The sequence below is a fragment of the Stegostoma tigrinum genome, chromosome 33, assembly GCF_030684315.1.
Source record: "Stegostoma tigrinum isolate sSteTig4 chromosome 33, sSteTig4.hap1, whole genome shotgun sequence".
Taxonomy (NCBI): Eukaryota; Metazoa; Chordata; class Chondrichthyes; order Orectolobiformes; family Stegostomatidae; genus Stegostoma; species Stegostoma tigrinum.
In genome coordinates this window covers 1,951,257-1,970,484 of record NC_081386.1, presented here as the reverse complement: position 1 = coordinate 1,970,484, position 19,228 = coordinate 1,951,257, and the positions used below count along the sequence as shown (strand labels likewise).

The 19,228-nt window shown below is 42.6% G+C and overlaps 1 protein-coding gene across 3 annotated transcripts in view; it reads left to right on the top strand.

Moving 5' to 3' along the window:
* asb7 (ankyrin repeat and SOCS box containing 7) overlaps positions 1 to 19,228 on the top strand; it is a 71,304-nt gene that overhangs the window by 10,459 nt on the left and 41,617 nt on the right. The window lies entirely within an intron of this gene.

The following is a 19,228-nucleotide window of genomic DNA, read 5'->3' as shown; positions in this document are numbered from 1 at the left end:
AAATGTATTTTACTGTACTTGCTCCATAGCCTATTATACCCTGGCTTTTTAGGAGCTTATTCAGATGCTTTTCAAATATTGAGAGTACCTGTCTTCACCAGCCCCCTGAGGCAGCACGATTCACATTTCCAACATCCTCTGGTTGAAAATGTGTTTCCTCAGAACCTGTCCAAACCATTTACTTCTCACCTTAATTTTGTGCCCTCTGGTTTTAAGCACACTTACCATAGGGAACAGATACTCATGATCTGCCCAGTCTATGCTTCTCATAATTTTTACCATATCCACACCCCTCTCCCCAGCCTCCTGTGCTCCAGGGAAAACAAACCCATCGTTTCTCGTCTGTCCTCATAGCTGAGACTTCTTATCATAGACGACGCCCTGATGAATCACCTCTGCACCATCTTTGGTGCAATCACATCTTCTGATAGTGTGACAACTAGGCTTATACCCAGTATTCCATCTGTGTCTGAACTAATGTTTTATAAAGTTGTAACGAGACTTCCTTGCTCCTTTTATTTTAGGCTCCAGTTAATAAAAGCAAGCGTCTTGTATGCCTCCTTCACTACCTTGTCTACTTGCTCTGATACCTTGAGAGGCCTATGGACTTGTCCCTCTGTTCCTCAGTATGTTCATTGTGTATATCCCTTCCTTATAAAACCTAACAAAATGCATCCTCTCACACTTGTCAGGATTAAATTTCATCTGCCATCACTCTGCCTAATTTAGCAGCTGATCAATATCAGACCATCTTGAGATCATCATTTTCACTATCAACAAATTGTTGTCATTTGCACATTTGCTGTTTATGTTTCTACATTCACATGTCTTCCATGCATCCAACAACTTCAAGGCTCCCTGCACCAATCCATGTGCTAAGTTGCTGGTCACAGGCTTACAATCGCAAAAGCAGCCCTCCACTGTTGCCTTTGGCCTCCAATTTGCAAGCCAATTTTGGGCCAACCTTCCATATGGCACCTTGTCAAAAGTCTTACTGAAATCCATATAACCCACATCAACTGCACTTTGCTCAACCATCTATTTAATCACTTTCTTCAAAAGACTCTATCAAATCAATCAGACAGGATTTCCCTGTAAAAGACAGCTGTGCTGACTATCCCTGATTACTCCAAGCTTTACTAAGTTTTGATTAATCCTGGTCCCTCAATATTTTCCAATAATTTCCCCACCACTGGTGTCAGTCTTACTGGTCTGTAATTACCTGACCTATTCCTAATGCCCTTCTAGAAAAAAGAACCACATTAGCTATTTTCCAGTCATCTGGCACTTTACCTCTGGCTAGCAAAGCATTAACTATCTTCACCAGGGCCCCAACATTTGCCTCCCATAGCAGCCTGGGATACATCTCATCGAGCCCTGGATTTATGCAGTTCTGTGCTCACAAAAATATCTAATGGCACCTCCTTATTAATTTGAACATGCTCTGGAATCTCGCCATTCCAAATGAAATCGCCAATGAAATGTTTTTCTTCTTTGTGAATACAGAGAACAAATATTCGTGCAAGACCTCATACATGTTTTCTCATTCCATGCATAGATTGCCCCTTTGGTCTCTTAATTGGCCCCTTTCTTCCCATGGTAACCCTCTTAGTCTTAAAGTACTTTTGAAATTACTTGGGATTTTCCTCAGTCCTATCTGCCAAAGATAATTCGTGGCTCCTCTTTGCCCTCATAATTTATTTTTCAAACACTCATACACAGTGTACTTCTGAATGGCCTCCTTTGTTTTTAATGCTCTGTATCTAACATATGCTTGCTGCTTTTTCTGTATCAAACTCTCTATACCTTGATATCCAAGGATCCCTGAACTTGCTGCCCTTACCCTTCACTCTTAAAGGAACACAGTTTCCCTGGACTCACTGCTACTTATAAAAGATTACCGCTTTCCAAATAGACTTAACTGTAAGTAGCTACTCCAAGTCTATATTTGTTAGATCCCATCTAGTGATGTGGAAAATGGTCTCACCCCAATTGAGATACTTATGCTCTATCCTTATTATTTTCCATCATGACTTTGAAACTTAAGTTCTAGTCTCTGTCCCCAGAATGTTTGCCCACTCACCCACTTGACCAATTACTTTCCCTATGATTGGGTTGAGCACTGCCCCATCTCTAGTAGGATTATTTATATTCTGACACAGAAAGGTCTCTTAGGTGCACTTTTAAAACAAGCAATCCTGTCCAATCCTTTTAAACAAAGGTGATCCCAATTAATGTTAGGAAAGTTGAAATCCCCTATTTTCTTAGCCTTATTCCTTTCACACCTATCTGTGATTTGCCTACATATCTGTCCTCTATCTCCCTCTAGGAGGCCCGTAGTGTAAACCCAAAAAATCATCATCTTTCATTTTATCTCTAAACTCTGCCCAGATGGCCTCATTTGATGAGCCTTCGAAAACATTCTCCCTCATTACTGCAGTGATGGGTTCCTTTATCAATAACGCAATGCCCTTATCTCTCTCGCATCCCTGCTATCACATCTGAAAATCTTATACCCTGCAATACTGAGCTGACCACCCTACCCCTTTCTCAACCATGTCTCAGTGACAGCAATGATATCATACCTCCAAGTTTTAATATGTGCCCTCAACTTATGTGCTTTGTTTGTAACCACTTTACATTTAAATGCGTATGTTCAACTTTGCCAAACTCCCCAGCGCCTTAACTGGCGTATAATTTCAGCGCCATTTTGACTTACTTGTTGACACTTCTAATTTTGACCATTCATCTCCCCCGCTGTTACTTCTGTCTGGATACCCCACCCCACCACTAAGTTCATTTACACCCTACCCAACAGCACTAGCAAGCGTCCGCACAAGGATGCTATCCTGTTCTAATTCAGGTGCATTTGTGTCTGCCTTGAACAAATCCCATTGCCCTAAAAGCAGTCTCAATGTCTGAAATCTAACACCCTCCCTCCTGCACTGTCTCTCAGGCCGTGCATTCATTTGGACTAACGTCCTATTTCTGTGCTCATCGGCATGTGGCAGTAATCCTGGGATTACTACCTTTTTGGGGTTTATTTTCTAACCTGCTTCCTAAATTGGAGGACTTCATCCATTTTTCTGTCAATGTTGTTGCTTCAATATGTCTTATGATCTCTGTCTGTGTGCTCTCCCCTCTTCAGAATGCAATGCAGCCAGTCACTGGCATCAAAGAGGCACCTTACCATTCTGGAGTCTCTTTTGCAGCTGCAGAGATGCTTGCCTGTTCCTCTTTCCATTGCATCATCCCCTATTACAATAGCTGTGTCATTCTTCTTCCTCCTTTGTGCAGCAGAACCACCCATGGTGCCATGAAGTTGACCTCCCTCTGCTTTCCCCTGCATAGGCATCTTCCCCCAACGGTATTCAAAATGGCATATCTGTTAGAAAGGTGTGGCCACAGGGGACTCCTAAACTATATGCTTTCCACCGTTCTGCCTGATGATCACCCATTCTCTTTCTACATAGTCTTTACTAAATGTGCTATCAATGACATGCTCAGCATTGCAGATGTTCCACAGTGAATTTACCCACCTCTCAAAATGCAATTAGCCAGCAATTGCAGCTGGACACATTCTGCACCTGTGGTCAGTGTGATTTCATAGCACAGGAGGAACATATCACAGGTGTGTGCTCTGCTGTCATTCACTTCCTTAAGCCCCTAAATTGGTCCCTCTTTTGAAAAAAACTTGTTTATTTATACATTATTATACTGGCCCTGATTTTAATTTATTTCCGTTGTTTCTCAGTTAACCCTCTTCCAAAAAGTGAAAATCTTGATTCAATCAATACACCATTATCAATCAATGGAGCACTAAAATAGCAGCTGTTAAATTAGTACTCCCTCCCTCTCTTCAGCTGAAGCCAAAGAATGTAGCGTTACAAACTCTTTGAGGGTGGATAAAACACCAGGAGCAGATGAATTGCATTTGAAGCAATTAAAGGAAGCCAGGGAGAAGTTAGCAGATGTTCAGGATCATTTTCTAATCCTCACGTATAAGCAAGGTACCAAAGAGCTAGAGGCCTGAATGCCATTAATAAGGGGCATTGGAATAGGCCACAGAATTGGGGACTGCTCAGTCTAACCTGGATGGAGGGCAAATTGCTAGAATCAATGCTGAGATAGAGTTAACTGTTACTTGGAAACACATGAATTATTTAGGGACTGTTAATGAAAAGTCATATCCTATTAGATTTGAATTTTTTTTGAAGTAGCAAAGATGATTAACGGCAGTGCAGTAAATGTTGCTGTACGTGAATTTTAGTAAGGCGTTTGACCGGGTGCTACGTGGCAGATTGGTTAGAAAAGCTAAAATCCATGGGACGCAGGGAGTGTGGCGTGTTGGATTCAAAATTGCCTCATTGACAGGAAGCAAAGGGAAATATGAATGTTTTGTGAAGGGAAAGTAGTTTGCAATGGTGTTCTATAAGGCTGTATGGGGTCCTTGCTTGTTTGTGTTATATGAATGATTCTAACTTAGACATGGGTAGCATGATTTTGAAATTTGCAGACAACATAGTCACCTGGACAATGGTACTGAAAAGATGGCCGTTGACTGCAGGATGTTCACATTAGTTTGGCTGAGTGGGTGCAAAAGAAGCGAATGGAATTTTGTCTGAAGAATGTGAAGTTATGCATTTGGATTGGTCAAACAAAGCAATAGTATACAAGACAAAAGGAAGAATAACCAGAGCTAGAGATGATACGGCAGAAAAGTCCAAATGTTTTCGCAGGAAATATATTCTAGGGTGTCAGCATACTACCAAAAATTTGGGCCTGCCTCTGTCCAGACGTGTTTCTATGTCAGCAGCATGAAAACTTTCTTCAAAAGAATTGAGTAGTAGAGGACATGAGATACCTTGGAATGCATGTCCACAGGTCCATGAAGGTGGCACATGAAGTGGTTAAAAAATGCAAATGTATGCTTCCTTTCATCGAACAAGGTATTGAATACAAAAGCAGGGATGTGTTGCTAGAATTGCACAAGACACTAATAAAGCCAGTTCAGTGTATAGTTCTGGTCACTACATTAAGGGAAGAGCATAATTACAATACAGCTATTACATGTAAAATTTAAAAGCATATTGCTTAGGCTTCAACTTTTCAGCGATGGGGAAGAATCGGATAGGCTTGAGTTATTTTCCTTAGAGCAAATGAGGCTGAGAAGGGGATTTAAGTGAGGTGCATAAAATAATGAGGGGTTTGAATAGAGAAGACCTGTTTTCTATGCCAGAGAGGTCAGCCACAGGGGGCACACTGTAAAGTGATTTAGTAGCAGAATGAAAGGGACATGAGGAAGCACTTCTTCCCACAGAAGATATTTGGTACCTGGAATTCGCCACCCAGTTTAGTGTTTGAGGCAAGAAACCCTTAACGCATTTAAAAGGAAGTAGGTTCTGCATGTGAAGTGCTGCAGACTGGAACGCTTGCAGACCAGGAGCTGGAAAGTAGAAAATGGACAGCCAGTATTTTTCAGGCCCTTCAGCTCACCAAGCCTGCACTTGATGCATGATACCTTTCTAAACTAAAACCTTTTGGCTCTCCATGGTCCAAATCCCCCTCTTCCTTGCCTTTTCGTGTATCTGTCAAGATGTCTCTTAAATGTTGGTGTTGTAGGCTAGACCTACTTGAGTTACTGTGAGTATATTCAAAAGAGCATTCTGTTTCAGGTGTGTGGTTCTCAGTATTAAAGTTTGTGTCAAAAGTTTCCCTAAGAACTGGATTTTTGGACTTGGTGAATTGATGTAGAGAATTGTTAGGTACCAGAATCTCAAAGTACCACAAGACAGTCTTTGGGCTGTTTGGGTTTGGTTTGAAGAATGGAAGTTTGAATAATTTCAGCGCAGAAGATGCCATTGCCTGTTTGTCCATGCAGCAAGAGTAACTAACCTAATGCTATGCACTTGCCTTTTCCCAGTAACCTTAAATGGTCTTTTTTAATAGATTACTATTCAATTCCCTTTTCAAAGCCCCAGTTGAATCTGCCTCCACCACGCTCTCAGGCTGTGCAACGCCGATCTTAAGCACTTGCTGTACTTAAAAGTAAGTTTTTTTTTTCCTCCTGTCCACATTGGTTCTTTTGTAAATTTCTTTAAATTGCTATCCTTCAGTTCTGAACCCTTCTACGGTTTCTCCATTGTCTGCAAATAGGGCATGGTTTTGAATACCTCCATCAAATTTCCTTCTAGCTCTGATTCTCAGAAGAGAACAGCCCCAGCGTCTCCAGTCCAGCCATATAACCGCCATCTGTCAGCCTTAGAACCATTCTCGTAAATCATTTCTGCTATAATACTTACATGTCTTTACTAAGATGTCATGGCCTAATTCAACACTCCATGCACTTTGAGTCCAATCTCTAGTCTATAAAGGGTCTTCAGCCAAAGGGTGTTTAATCTGTGGAACTCATTGCTGCAGAAAGCTATGGAGGTCAAGTAATTGAGTGTAGTTAATACAGTTAATGTAGTTAATTTATTAGTAAAGGGAGTAAAAGTTACAGGGAAAATGCACAAGAATGGGATTGAGAAACAGATCAGCCATGTTTGAATGGTCGAGGAGACTTGATAGGCTGAATAGCCTAATTCTGCTGCTGTATCTTATGGTACATTCCATTGAGGAAAAAAAGATGCTAGGGAAGGGATATGCCAACCATGGCTAACTAAGGAAATTAAAGCCAATATCAAATTGGTAGAAAAAACATATTATGTGGTTTAGTGGTAATCTAGAAATTGGAAGTTATAAAAACTAACAAATGACAACCCATAAAAACATAAACTTTGAGGGTAAACCTGCAAGTAATATCAAGAGGGAAAGCAAGAGCTTCTGTAAATATACCAAAAGGAAGAGGGGCCAAAATTGTCAATGGATATTTTGAGAATGAGGCTAGGAAAGGATGAACAACTAGGAAATGGCAGAGGAGTGGAATAAATGCTTTGCACCAATTTTCCCAACATAAGACACAAAAAGCATTCCAAAATTACTGAACGGTCAAGGAACAAAAGCAGGAGAGGAAATGAATACAATAACTATCACTGAAGAAAAATTTGCTAGGGAAACTGAGGGGGGCTAAAGTCTCCTGGAGCTGATGGAATTCTTTCAGACTTATTAACAGAAGTAGCTACCGAGATAGCGGATGCACTGCTAGTAATCTTCCAAAAATCATTATATTGGCAGGTTTCCAGAATCTAATGATAACAAAGTATAGAGCTGGATAAATACAGCAGGCGAAGCAGCAACTTAAGAGAAGGAAAGCTGACGTTTCGGGCCTAGACCCTTCATCAGAAATTTCTGATGAAGGGTCTAGGCCTGAAACATCAGCTTTTGTGCTCCTCAGATACTGCTTGGCTTGCTGTGTTCATCTAGCTCTACACTTTGTTATCTCGGATTCTGCAGCATCTGCAGTTCCCATTATCTCTATTCTAGAATCTGGTACCTTTTTTTTTAAAAAGAAATGCTAGGAGACAAGAAAAGTAACTATATATCAGTTTCCTTAATGTCTGAGATTGGGGAAATGCTTAGATAATTACAAAGGATGTGAAAGCAGAGCATTTAGAAACTTATGCTGTAGCCAGATGGAGCCTCCATGAACAGGCGACTGTGCCCGATTAAATATATCAGAATTCTTTGAGGAAGTAACATACAGGATAGATAGGGAATCAGTGGATGTGATAAAAATGGGTGGGAAGGCAAGTAATGAGGATGACACAGAGGTCTGTAGATGGATATGGACAAGTTTAAATGCGTGGGCAAAGACTGGCAAGTGAAATGTGATGTGAGATTACCACTGTGACAAGAAAAATAGAGGATCTAAATGGGCAAAGACTGCAGAAAGCTGTAAGATCATAAGAAATAGGAGCAGGCTGTTCAGCCCCTTGAGTCTGCTCCATCATTCAATTAGATCATGGCTGATCTGACACTCTTTTCCACTCTCCTGGCCCTTCTCCACACCCCCCCTCCCCCAACCATGACCCTTGATTTCCATGCTAGTCAAGAATCTATCAATCTCTGCCTTAAATAGACATCCAAACTCTGCCCTCACAGCACTCTGGTAAGGAGGTTCAAAGAGACTCAACATCCTGAGAGAGAAAATTCTTCCTTCTCTCAGTCTTAATTTAGTGCCCCTTTATTATTAGACTATACCCTCAGATTGTGCCATGAGGGGAAACATCCTGGCAGCATTTACCCTGTCAAGCCTCTTAAGAATTATACATGGTTTGATGGGATTACCACTCATTCTTCCAAACTCCAATGAAAAGAGTTCCAACCATTTAGCCTTTGCTTATAAGACAATCCCTTTGTACTAGGGATCATTCCAGTGAATGTTCTCTGAACTGTCTCCAATGAAATAATGTATTTTGTTACACAAGGAAACTGAAACTGCTCACAGTACTTCAGATGTGGGCTTACCCGCACCTTTATACAAGATTTGCCTCTTCTTGTACTTCAAACCCTTTTAAATAAGGACCAGTATTCCATTAGCCTTTCTGATTACTTGTTGTATCAGTGTGCTACCTTTTGTGTCTCGTGCACAACTACACCACCACCCCCCCCAGTCCTTTTGTGTTGTAAATTTCTGCAGTTTTTCTCCATTTAAATAATAGTGTTCTTTTGTTCTGCCTTCCAAAGTTTACTGCATATTTTACCACATTATGCTCCAACTGCCAACTTTTGGCCACTTTCTTAACCTATCAATATCTCTCTGTAAACTACTGTACCCCTCTCCCTGCCTTTCCATCTACTTCTGTGTCATCTGCAAATTTGGCTGTAATACACTGACTTCCTTTAAGCGTGTCATTAATTTTTATTGTAAACAATTATGGTCGTAGCGTTGTTTCCCATGGAGCCTCACTGGTCACAGGTTGCCAGCCTGAAAAGGATCTGCTGTGCCCATTTACTTTTCCTGCCCATTAGCCAATTGTCTATCTATACCAATACACTACCTCGAGTAATGTGGGCTCTTATCTCATGACTTAATCTTTGTTGAACATCTTCTGAAAGCCCAAATCCAACACATCCACTGGTTTTCCTCTAATACCACTAATCCACCACCCCTCCCCAACCCCACCTCATATTGGGTGTTTCTTCCTCTGAGCCATCCCTCCTAAACCTCTGCTGTCCGCTGCTGAATGTTTTTTACTCTGCCAAGGTCTCAGCTTTGCCCCTCTGTGTCTCCGCCTTAATGAATTATGGGCGTGACATGACATCAAAATGTTTTGTTGTCTTCGCCTCCTTGCCCATTTCTTCAGACAAGAGCCTGATCATTAGCAATGCCTTTTGTCTGTCCAACTGTCTTTCTCTCTCTGTGGGCTTTATCCTATCGGTTATTCCCTACCCCACCCACCCCTCTCTTTTCTGCATATAAAGTGATGTCTTCCCAGCATCCATCAGTTCTGAAGAAGGGTCACCGGACCTGAAACATTAACTCTTGTTTTTTCCTTCACAGATGCTGCCAGACCTGCTGAGCTTTTCCAGCAACTTTGTTTTTGTTCCTGATTTGCAGCATCCGCAGTTCTTTCGGTTTTTATTCAATAATTTTAGGGCCTGAACTCCCCCTGTCCTAGCCCTGTATGCCCCCGACACTGCATACTATCTACTGTTAACCACTAACAGTCTCCATCAACAGCTATTCAACCTCCTGGCCAGAAAGTTATCCGCTCCTTTGTCTGTCCAAATGTTTTTCTCTCTCTCTGGGCTCTATCCCCTTCTATCATTTACTCCTTACTCCTTACTCCCACTCCCACCCACCCCCCCCCCCACTCTATATTCTTAATATAAAGCAACATTTTGTGAGTAAGGGACATCAGATATGAAATGTTAACTTAAATTTCTGTCCACAGATGCTGCCAGACTTGAACTTTTCCAGCAATGTTTGCTTTTGTTCCTCTCTAATAACATTGTTTGAGACTTTCCTCAAAAACTCTAATAAATTAGTCAGATCCGATTTCCCTTTCATGAAGTCATGCTGACTCTGCTTGAGTAGATTATGATTTTTCAAATATGATTAATATATTAATTGATTCTGATACTTTTCCAACAACAGGCATTAGGCTAATCAGCCTGGATGTTACCTGCTTTTTGCCTCTCTCCCTTTGTTGTATCAGAGTATTACATCGACAGTTTTCCAATCCTCTGGTGCTTCTCCAGAATCCAACAAATTTTGGAAAATTACAACCAATGTATCCTGTATCTCTGTAACTACCTCCTTTTATGATCCGAGGATACAATCCATCAGGGCCAAGGGACGTAGCTATCTTTAGCCCCATTAGTTTCTCTAATAAGCCCCATTAGTTTATCTGATACTATTTCTCAAGTGATGTTACTCAATTTCTCCCTGTATTCTTTCATGTTAATGGGGTAGTCGAAATGTCTTCACTGTACCTGACCAGAGTAATTTTCATAGAATCCCAGACCAACAAGCCCACACCGCCCCTCCATTAACCCTGCGTTTCCAATGCCTAGCACACCCAATGTAAACATCCTGGGCACTATGGGCATGGCCAATCCACCTCTCACATGTTTGGAACATGGGAGAAAACTGGAGGTCCCAGAGGAAACCCATGCAGACATGTGGAGAATGTGCAAACTCCACATGTAGTTGCCCAAGGCTGGAATTGAACCCGGCCCCTGGCGCTGTGAGGCACCAGTGCTAACCACTGAGCCACCATGCCACCCCTGAAGTTTCTGTAAATTTTAAGTAGCCTATGATCCCTTTGACTTCCATTTTTCTTTTTATATATTTAAATTAGCTCTGATTGTCAGTTCTTGCATTTTTTGCCAGTTAGCCCTCATTTATTTTCTGTCTTTATTATCTTTTTAGTCTACCTTTGTTGGTTCTGAGTTTATTCCAATCAATCAGGCTGTCACTGACTTTTGCCTCCTTTTGTTTAATATCTTTTTTTCTTTCAGCTTCGTACTGTCCTTAATACCATGGTTGGTTTACCCCTTAGAGCCTTGCCTCCATGCTGTATGTAGTTTTGCTGAGAGTCATGAATTACCCCCTCTAATATCTGCCACTGCTTGCTTACTGTCATTCCTGCTAATCTGTTTACCTAGATAACAAGGTATAGAGCTGGATGACACAGCAGGCCAAGCAGCATCTTAGGAGCAGTAAAGCTGACCTTTCGAACCTAGACCCCTCATCAGAATTGGGGGAGGGGAAGAGGGCTCTGAAATAAATAGGGAGGGGGGGTGAGGTGGATCGAAGATGGATAGAGGAGTAGAGTTGCCACCGAAGGTTGCAGGAACAGCAACTCACATTCCACTTGGGAACCCTGCAGCCCAATGATATCAATGTGGATTTCACAAGCTTCAGAAATCTCCTGTCCTTCTACCGCATCCCAAAACCAGCCCAGCTCATCCCGGTCTCCTGAACCTGTCATTCCTCTCACCTATCTCCTCCTCCTACCTCAAGCTGCACCTCCATTTCCTACCTACTAACCCTGCCCCCCTGACCTACCTCCTCCCTACCTCCCCACATACACACCTTTACTGGCTCAATCCCCACCTCTTTAACTTGTCTGTCTCCTTTTCATCTATCTTTTCCTCTATCCATCTTCGATCCACCTCCCCCTCTCTCCCTATTTATTTCAGAACCCTCTTTCTCCTCCCCCATTTCTGATGAAGGGTTTCGGCCCGAAACGTCAGCTTTCCTGCTCCTAAGATGCTGCTTGGCCTGCTGTGTCCATGTAGCTCTACACCTTGTTATCTTGGATTCTCCAACATCTGTAGTTCCTATTATCTCTAATCTGTCTACCTAGGCCACTTTAGCTGATTCTATCCTCAAGTCATTTTAATTCCCTTTATTTAAGTTGTTTTTGATCCAAGTTTCTCACTCTAGAGCGGAATATTAAATTCTGTCATGTGATGATCACTACTTCCTAGGGAATATTTTACTTTGAGATAATTTATTAAACTGCCTCATTACCCATTACTAGGTCTGAAATGGCCTACTCAATGACATTTTGTGAGGAACCTTTCCCCAATCCAGGAAAAGCATTCTTGTCATAGCTACCCTTTTGAATAAGATTAACCTATTCAGCATGAAGATTAGGGTCCATAATTATGTCTTCATTCTTCCTTTATGCTACTACTATTTATTGATTCCTAAAGAGTGGGCACCGTTTGAGCATCTGTACCCTACACCTACCAATGTCGTCTGTCCCTTGATGCTTTTTGAAACCTCCACTTATGTAGACCGTACATCATCAGAGCCTAGATCATCTCACGTGGCTGTCGTCATTTCATATCTTAGTTGAAGTGGCTACTCCACCGTCTTTTCCATCGTCCTGTCTTTTTCTTGAATGTTAAGTTTCCAGTTTTTTAATTCCTTGTAATCATGTTTGTGTAATAGCTATGAGATTATTTTCATTTACCTTGATGTGCGTTATAAATTCATCGACCTTATTCTGAATGCCTCGCGCATTAATATACAGCTTTTAAGTCTGTTCTGTTATTGAATTTCCCTACACATCTGAGTTCGTAGTGCAATATGACATTCACACATTCTGTCCCTTCCTTTTGTTTTCTGGAAACATTCAATCCTGTCACTAATTTGCAATGCTAACTTCTCCCTAATCTCTGATTTTCTAATTTCCATGCAACTCAATCCACCCCGATGCATTATTTAGTTAAAAGCCCTATCCGCAATCCTAGTTATGCGATCCACGAGGACTCTGGTCCCAGCATGACTCAGATGAAGCCTGTCCTTTCAGAAAAGCTCCTTCCTTCCCCATGGGCACCAGGAAAGTCCCATGAATTCAAACTCATTTCTCCCACGCTAATTTTTGAGCCACACGTTTGCCTCATTAATCTTGTTAACCTGAGCTACTTGGCTGAGGTTTTATCTGGAGACTATTGCCTTTGTGGTCCTGCTTTATAGTTTAGCCCCTCATTATTTGTAGTCCTTCGGCAGAATCTTTTCCCTTGTTCTATCTGTATCATTGTCACCCAGATCAGCCATGACAACTGGATCTTCCCCTCCTACTCCAAGTTCCTGTGCAGCTCAGATGAGATAATCTGAACCTGTGCTCTCAGCAAGCATCATGGCCACAGAGAACAATGTCCATTCCCCTACTATATGATCCTGGATTAGAACTACATGATACGAAGATAGGTGGACAGGCAGGTAGTACTGAGGAGGAGGGGAAGCTGCGGAAAGATTTAGACAGTTTAGGATAGTGGCCCAGGAAATGGCTGATGAAGTTCAATGTGAGTAAATGTGAGCTTTTGCACTTTGGAAAAAATAATACAGGCATGGGCTATTTTCTAAATGGTGAGAAAATTCGTAAAGCAGAATTACAAAGGGATCTGGGAGTGTTGGTCCAGGATTCTCTAAAGGTTAACTTGCAGGTAGAGTCTGTGGTTAAGAAAGCGAATGTAATGTTATCGTTTATCTCGAGAGGGTTGGAATATAAAAGCAGCGATGTGCTTCTGAGGCTTTATAAAACTCTAGTTAGGCCCCATTTAGAATACTGTGTCCAATTTTGGGTGCCACACCTCAGGAAGGAGATACTAGCCCTGGAACATGTCCAGCAGAGATTCACACGGATGATCCCTGGAATCGTAGGTTTAACGTATGATGAATGGCTAAGGATCCTGGGATTGTACTCATTAGAGTTTAGAAGGTTGAGGGGAGATCTAATAGAAACTTACAAGATAATGTATGGTTTAGAAGGGGTGGACACTAGGAAGTTGTTTCCGTTAGGCGGGGAGACTAGGACCCGTGGGCACAGCCTTAAAATTAGAGGGGGTAAATTTAAAACTGAAATGAGACGACATTTCTTCAGCCAGTGTGTGGTGGGCTTGTGGAATTCATTGCCACGGAGTGCAGTGGAGGCCGGGACATTGGATGCCTTCAAGGCAGAGATCGACATATTCTTGATCTCAGAAGGAATCAAGGGCTACGGGGAGAGTGCAGGGAAGTGGTGTTGAAATGCCCATCAGCCATGATTTAAATGGCGGAGTGGATTTGATGGGCCGAATGGCCTTACTTCCACTCTTATGTCTTATGGTATTACATTTCTCTGTTCTACCCCTCTTGAATCATGCCGCTATGATTAGTTTGCTCATCTTTCCTACAGCCACTGCTCTCATTTACACAAGGAGCAAGACTATCAAACCAGTTAGACAAGCTCAAATGTTCCTGTTGCACGAACTCCATCTCTCCACAGGCCTTGCTGGTAGTTGTATGCTGCTGTCCCTGACTGCCAGCTGAAATTGAAGCAGTTAATCTAAGGAATGTGAGTGCCTCATGAAATGCAGCATCCAGATAGACTGTCCACTGCACACTCCCACAACCCCCACAACACCCCCCGCCAAGTGTATTGCAGCGTTTGACACTCAGATGCCCACTCATCAGCTCTGTTAGACTGTATGAACCGTTATGGGATCCATCAGCCCCCATATTCTGCAGGTATAAGCTGCCTGGCCCTGCATCTCTGTTTTATTTTCTTAGTTGTCAAAGACAGGCAGGAAACACAAAAAACAAATTTAGCTTTTAATCTGAAAGTTACTTAATATCAAACTAGCAACTATTACCAACTAATGATTTGTTTTGCCTTAATCGGTAAGGGATCAAGAGTTCAGGAGAAAAAGCACGAAAGTGGAATTGAGACTAACTAGACAAGCCATGATCTCATTGAATGGCAGAACAATCTTGATTGCCTACTCTGCATCTGATTTGTGATCTTGTAAGGCATATAATTGCAGGAAGATTCAGGGCAGACCGGATCACTGGTCAGAATACAGAGCATGATTAAAAGGTTAATCAGGGCAAATAAATGACAGTATGAGAGGAAGCTAACTTGAAATGTATAAACATAACAAGAGGTTCTATAGATAGTAAAAAGGGGGAAAAAAGTGACCAGCCTTCGAGACAGTGAGAATGAAGAATTAATGGGTAATAAAGAAATGGCAATAGAACACAACTATTTTGCTCCCTCTGAGACAAGGAGTAGAGCTGGATGAACACAGCAGGCTGAGCAGCATCAGAGGAGCAGGAAAGCTAATGTTTCAGGCCTTGACCCTCCTTCAGGCCCTTTTTCTGAAGAGGGGTCTAGGCCCAAAACATCAGCTTTCCTGCTCCTCTAATGCTGCTTGGCCTGCTGTGTTCATCCAGCTCTACACCTTATTGTCTCAGATTCTCCAGCACTGGCAGTTCCTATTATCTCTGCAACTATTTTGCTCCCTCCTTCACGAGAGAGCATATTAAAAATACCTGGTACGACCTGCAATCAGAAGGTTGAGGAAGATAGGAACTTGAAATTATCACAATGGAACCTGCGCTGAGCAAACTGCTGGAGCTGTGGGATGAAAACTTTCCAGGTCCTGACCGACATAGGACATAGAATATTACAGTGCAGTACAGGCCCTTTGGCCCTTGATGCTGCACCAACCTGCGAAACCAATCTGAAGCCCATCCAACCTACAAAATTCCATTATCATCCATATGTTTATACAATGACCATTTAAATGCGCTTAAACTTGGCGAGTATACTACTGTTGCAGGCAGGGCATTCCACACCCTTACTTATCTGAGTAAAGAACCTACCTCTGACATCTGTCCTATATCTATCACCCCTCAATTTAAAGCTATGTCCCCTTCTGCTAGCCATCACCATCTGAGGAAAAAGGCTCTCACTGTCCACCCTATCTAATCCTCTGATCATCTTGTATGTCTCTATTAAGTCTCCTCTTAACCTTCTTCTCTCCAACGAAAACAGCCTCAAGTCCCTCAGTCTTTCCTCATAAGACCTTCCCTCCATACCAGGCAACATCCTGGTAAATCTCCTCTGCACCCTTTCTAATGCTTCCTCATCCTTCCTATAATGTGGCGACCAGAACTGTACGCAATACTCCAAGTGCGACCATACCAGAGTTTTGTACAGCTGCAACATGGCGTCATGGCTCCGAAGCTCAATCCCTCTACCAGTAAAATCTAACACACCGCACGCCGCCTCAACAAACCTATCACCCTGGGTGGCAACTTTCAGAGATCTATGCACATGGACACCAAGATCTCTCTGCTCGTCCACGCTACCAAGAATCTTACCATTAGCCCAGTACTCTGTATTCTTGTTACTCCTTCCAAAGTGAATCTCCTCGCACTTTTCCGCATTAAACTCCATTTGCCACCTCTCAGCCCATCTCTGCAGCTTATCTGTGTCCTTCTGTAACCTGCAACATCTTTCAACACTATCCACAGCTCCACTGACTTCAGTGTCATCCACAAATTTACTAACCCATCCTTCTACACTCTCATCCAGGTCATTTATAAAAATGACAAGCAGCAGTGGCCCCAAAACAGATCCTTGTGGTACACCACTTGTAACTAAACTCCAGGATGGACATTTCCCATCAACTACCACCACCAGCTAGCCAATTTCTGATCGAAACCGCTAAATCACCCTCCATCCCATGACTCCGTATTTTCTGCATTAGCTTACTGTGGGGAACCTTATCAAATGCTTTACTGAAATCCGTATACACTACATCAGCCGCTTTACTGTCATCCACCTGTTTGGTCACCTTCTCAAAGAACTCAGTAAGGTTTGTGAGGCACAACCTACCCTTCACAAAACTGTGTTGAGTATCCCTAATCAAATTATTCCTTTCGAGATGGTTATACATCCTATCTCTTATTATCCTGTGCAACACTTTACCCACAACCGAAGTAAGGCTCACTGGTCTATAATTACCAGGGTTGTCTCTACTCCCCTTCTTGACCAAGGGGACAATATTTGCTATCCTCCAATCTTCTAGCACTATTCCTGTAGACAATGACGACATTAAGATCAAAGCCAAAGGCTCTGCAATCTCCTCCCTAGCTTCCCAGAGAATCCTAGGATAAATCCCATCTGGCCCAGAGGACTTATCTATTTTCACACTTTCCAGAATTGCTAGCACCTCCTCTTCATGAACCTCAATCCCATCTAGTCTAATAGCCTGTATCTCAGTCTCCTCCTCAACAACAGTCTTTTTCCTGTGTGAATACTGACAAAAAAAATTTATTTAGCAGCTCTCCTATTTCTTCGGACTCCATGCACAACTTCCCACTGTTGTCCTTGACTGGCCCTAATCTTACTCTTGTCATTCTTTAAATCCTGACATACCTATAGAAAGCGTTTAGAGTTTTCCTTGATCCTACCTGCCAAAGACATCTCATGTCCCCTCCTGGCTCTTCTTAGCTCTCTCTTTAGGTCCTTGCCTGCTAACTTCTAATTCTCAAGCGCCTTAACTGAGCCTTCATGCCTCATTTTTACATAAACCTCCTCCTTCCTCTTGACAAGAGATTCAACTTCTTTAGTAAACTACTGTTCCCTCACTGGATCACTTTCTCCCTGCCTGACAGGTACGTACTTATCAAGGACACGCAAGTAGCTGTTCCTTGAACAAGCTCCACATTTCAACTGTGCCCATCCCCTGCAGTTTACTTCCCCATCTTATGCATCCTAAATCTTGCCTAATCGCCTCATAATTGCCTTTCCCCCAGCTATAACTTGCCGTGCAGTATATACCTGTTCCTTTCCAGCGCTAAAGTAAATGTAACCGAATTGTGGTCACTGACCAAAGTGCCCACCTACCTCCAAATCTAACACCTGGCCTGGTTCATTACCCAGTACCCAATCCAATGTGGCCTTGCCTCTTGTTGGCCTGTCTACATACTGTGTCAGGAAACCCTCCTGCACACATTGGATAAAAACTGACCCGTCTAAAGCACTCCAAACTATAGTGTTTCCAGTCAATATTTGGAAAGTTAAAGTTCCCCATAACAACTACCTTTTACTTTCGCACCTATCCAGAATAATCTTTGCAATCTTTTCCTCTACATCTCTGGAACTTTTTGGAGGCCTATAGAAAACTCCAAACAGGGTGACCTCTCTTTTCCTGTTTCTAACCTCAGTATACAAGTCCTCATCAAACATCCTTTCTTGACTAACAATGCCACACTGCCCGCCCCCCCCCTTTTTACCATCTTCCCTAATCTTACTGAAACATCTAAACCCCAGAACCTGCAACAACCATTCCTGTCCCTCCTCTGTCCATGTCTCTGAAATGGCCACAACATCGAAGTCCCAGGTACCAACCCATGCTCCAAATTCCAGATTCCGGATGGTCCTGGCGTTGAAGTAGACACATTTCAAACCAACCTTCCTGCCTGCCGGCACACTCCTGCAATCTTCAAACCTTAATCATGACCTCACTACACTCAACCTCCTGTTGACTGGAGCTACAATTCAGGTTCCCATCCCCCTGCTGAATTAGTTTCAACCCTCCCGAACAGCATTAGCAAATTTCCCCCTGAGGATATTGGTACCCCTCTGGTTCAGGTATAGACCATCCCATTTGTAGAGGCCCCACCTACTCCAGAATGAGCCCTAATTGTCCAGGTCATTCTTCAGGAAGCTTAAGGGGGTGGCCAATGAGGTGGTTAAACACATTGGTAGACTCTGGCAAACTTCTGTCAGACTGGAAAGTAGCAAAAATAGCCCCATCTTGAAGATTGCACATGGAAAACAGCAAACAATGGCTCACTTAGCTTGATGTGTATTGTGGGGATATGTTAGAATCAGTCATTCAGGGAGGTTATGACCATGCGCTTGGGAAAACTTCAAACAGTCAGCAGAGGCAACATAATTTCATCGAATAGTAGAATCCCTACAGTGTGGAAACAGGCCCTTCAGCCCAACAAGTCCACACGGACCCTTGGAGCAACCCACCCAGACCCATCCCCCTATAACCCACCTAAGCTACACATCCCTGAATACTACGGGCAATTTAGCACAACCAATCCACCCAGCCTGCACATCTTTGGACTGTGGGAGGAAACCAGAGTACCTAGAGGAAACCCAAACAGACACGGAGAACGTGCAAACTCCACGCAGACAGTCGCCTGAGGGTGGAATTGTGCCCGAGTCATTGGCATGGTGAGGCAGCAGTCCGAACCACTGAGCCACCGTGCCACCCTTTTTTTATGAAAGGGAAATTGCGTTCAACCAATTTAGTGGAATCTTTTGAAGGAGCAGCATGCTCTGTGGATAAAAGAGCCTGTTGATATACAGTACATGTTAAATGCCTTAAAATACAAGAATTTGTAGAAAATGGTGTTGTGAAAAGTAGTAGTAAAGGAGTAACATAAGCATGGATGAATGGCTGGCTGGCAGGAAGCAGTTTGCATAAATTAATCTTTTTCAGACTGGCAAGATATGACAAGTGTGATCACACAGGG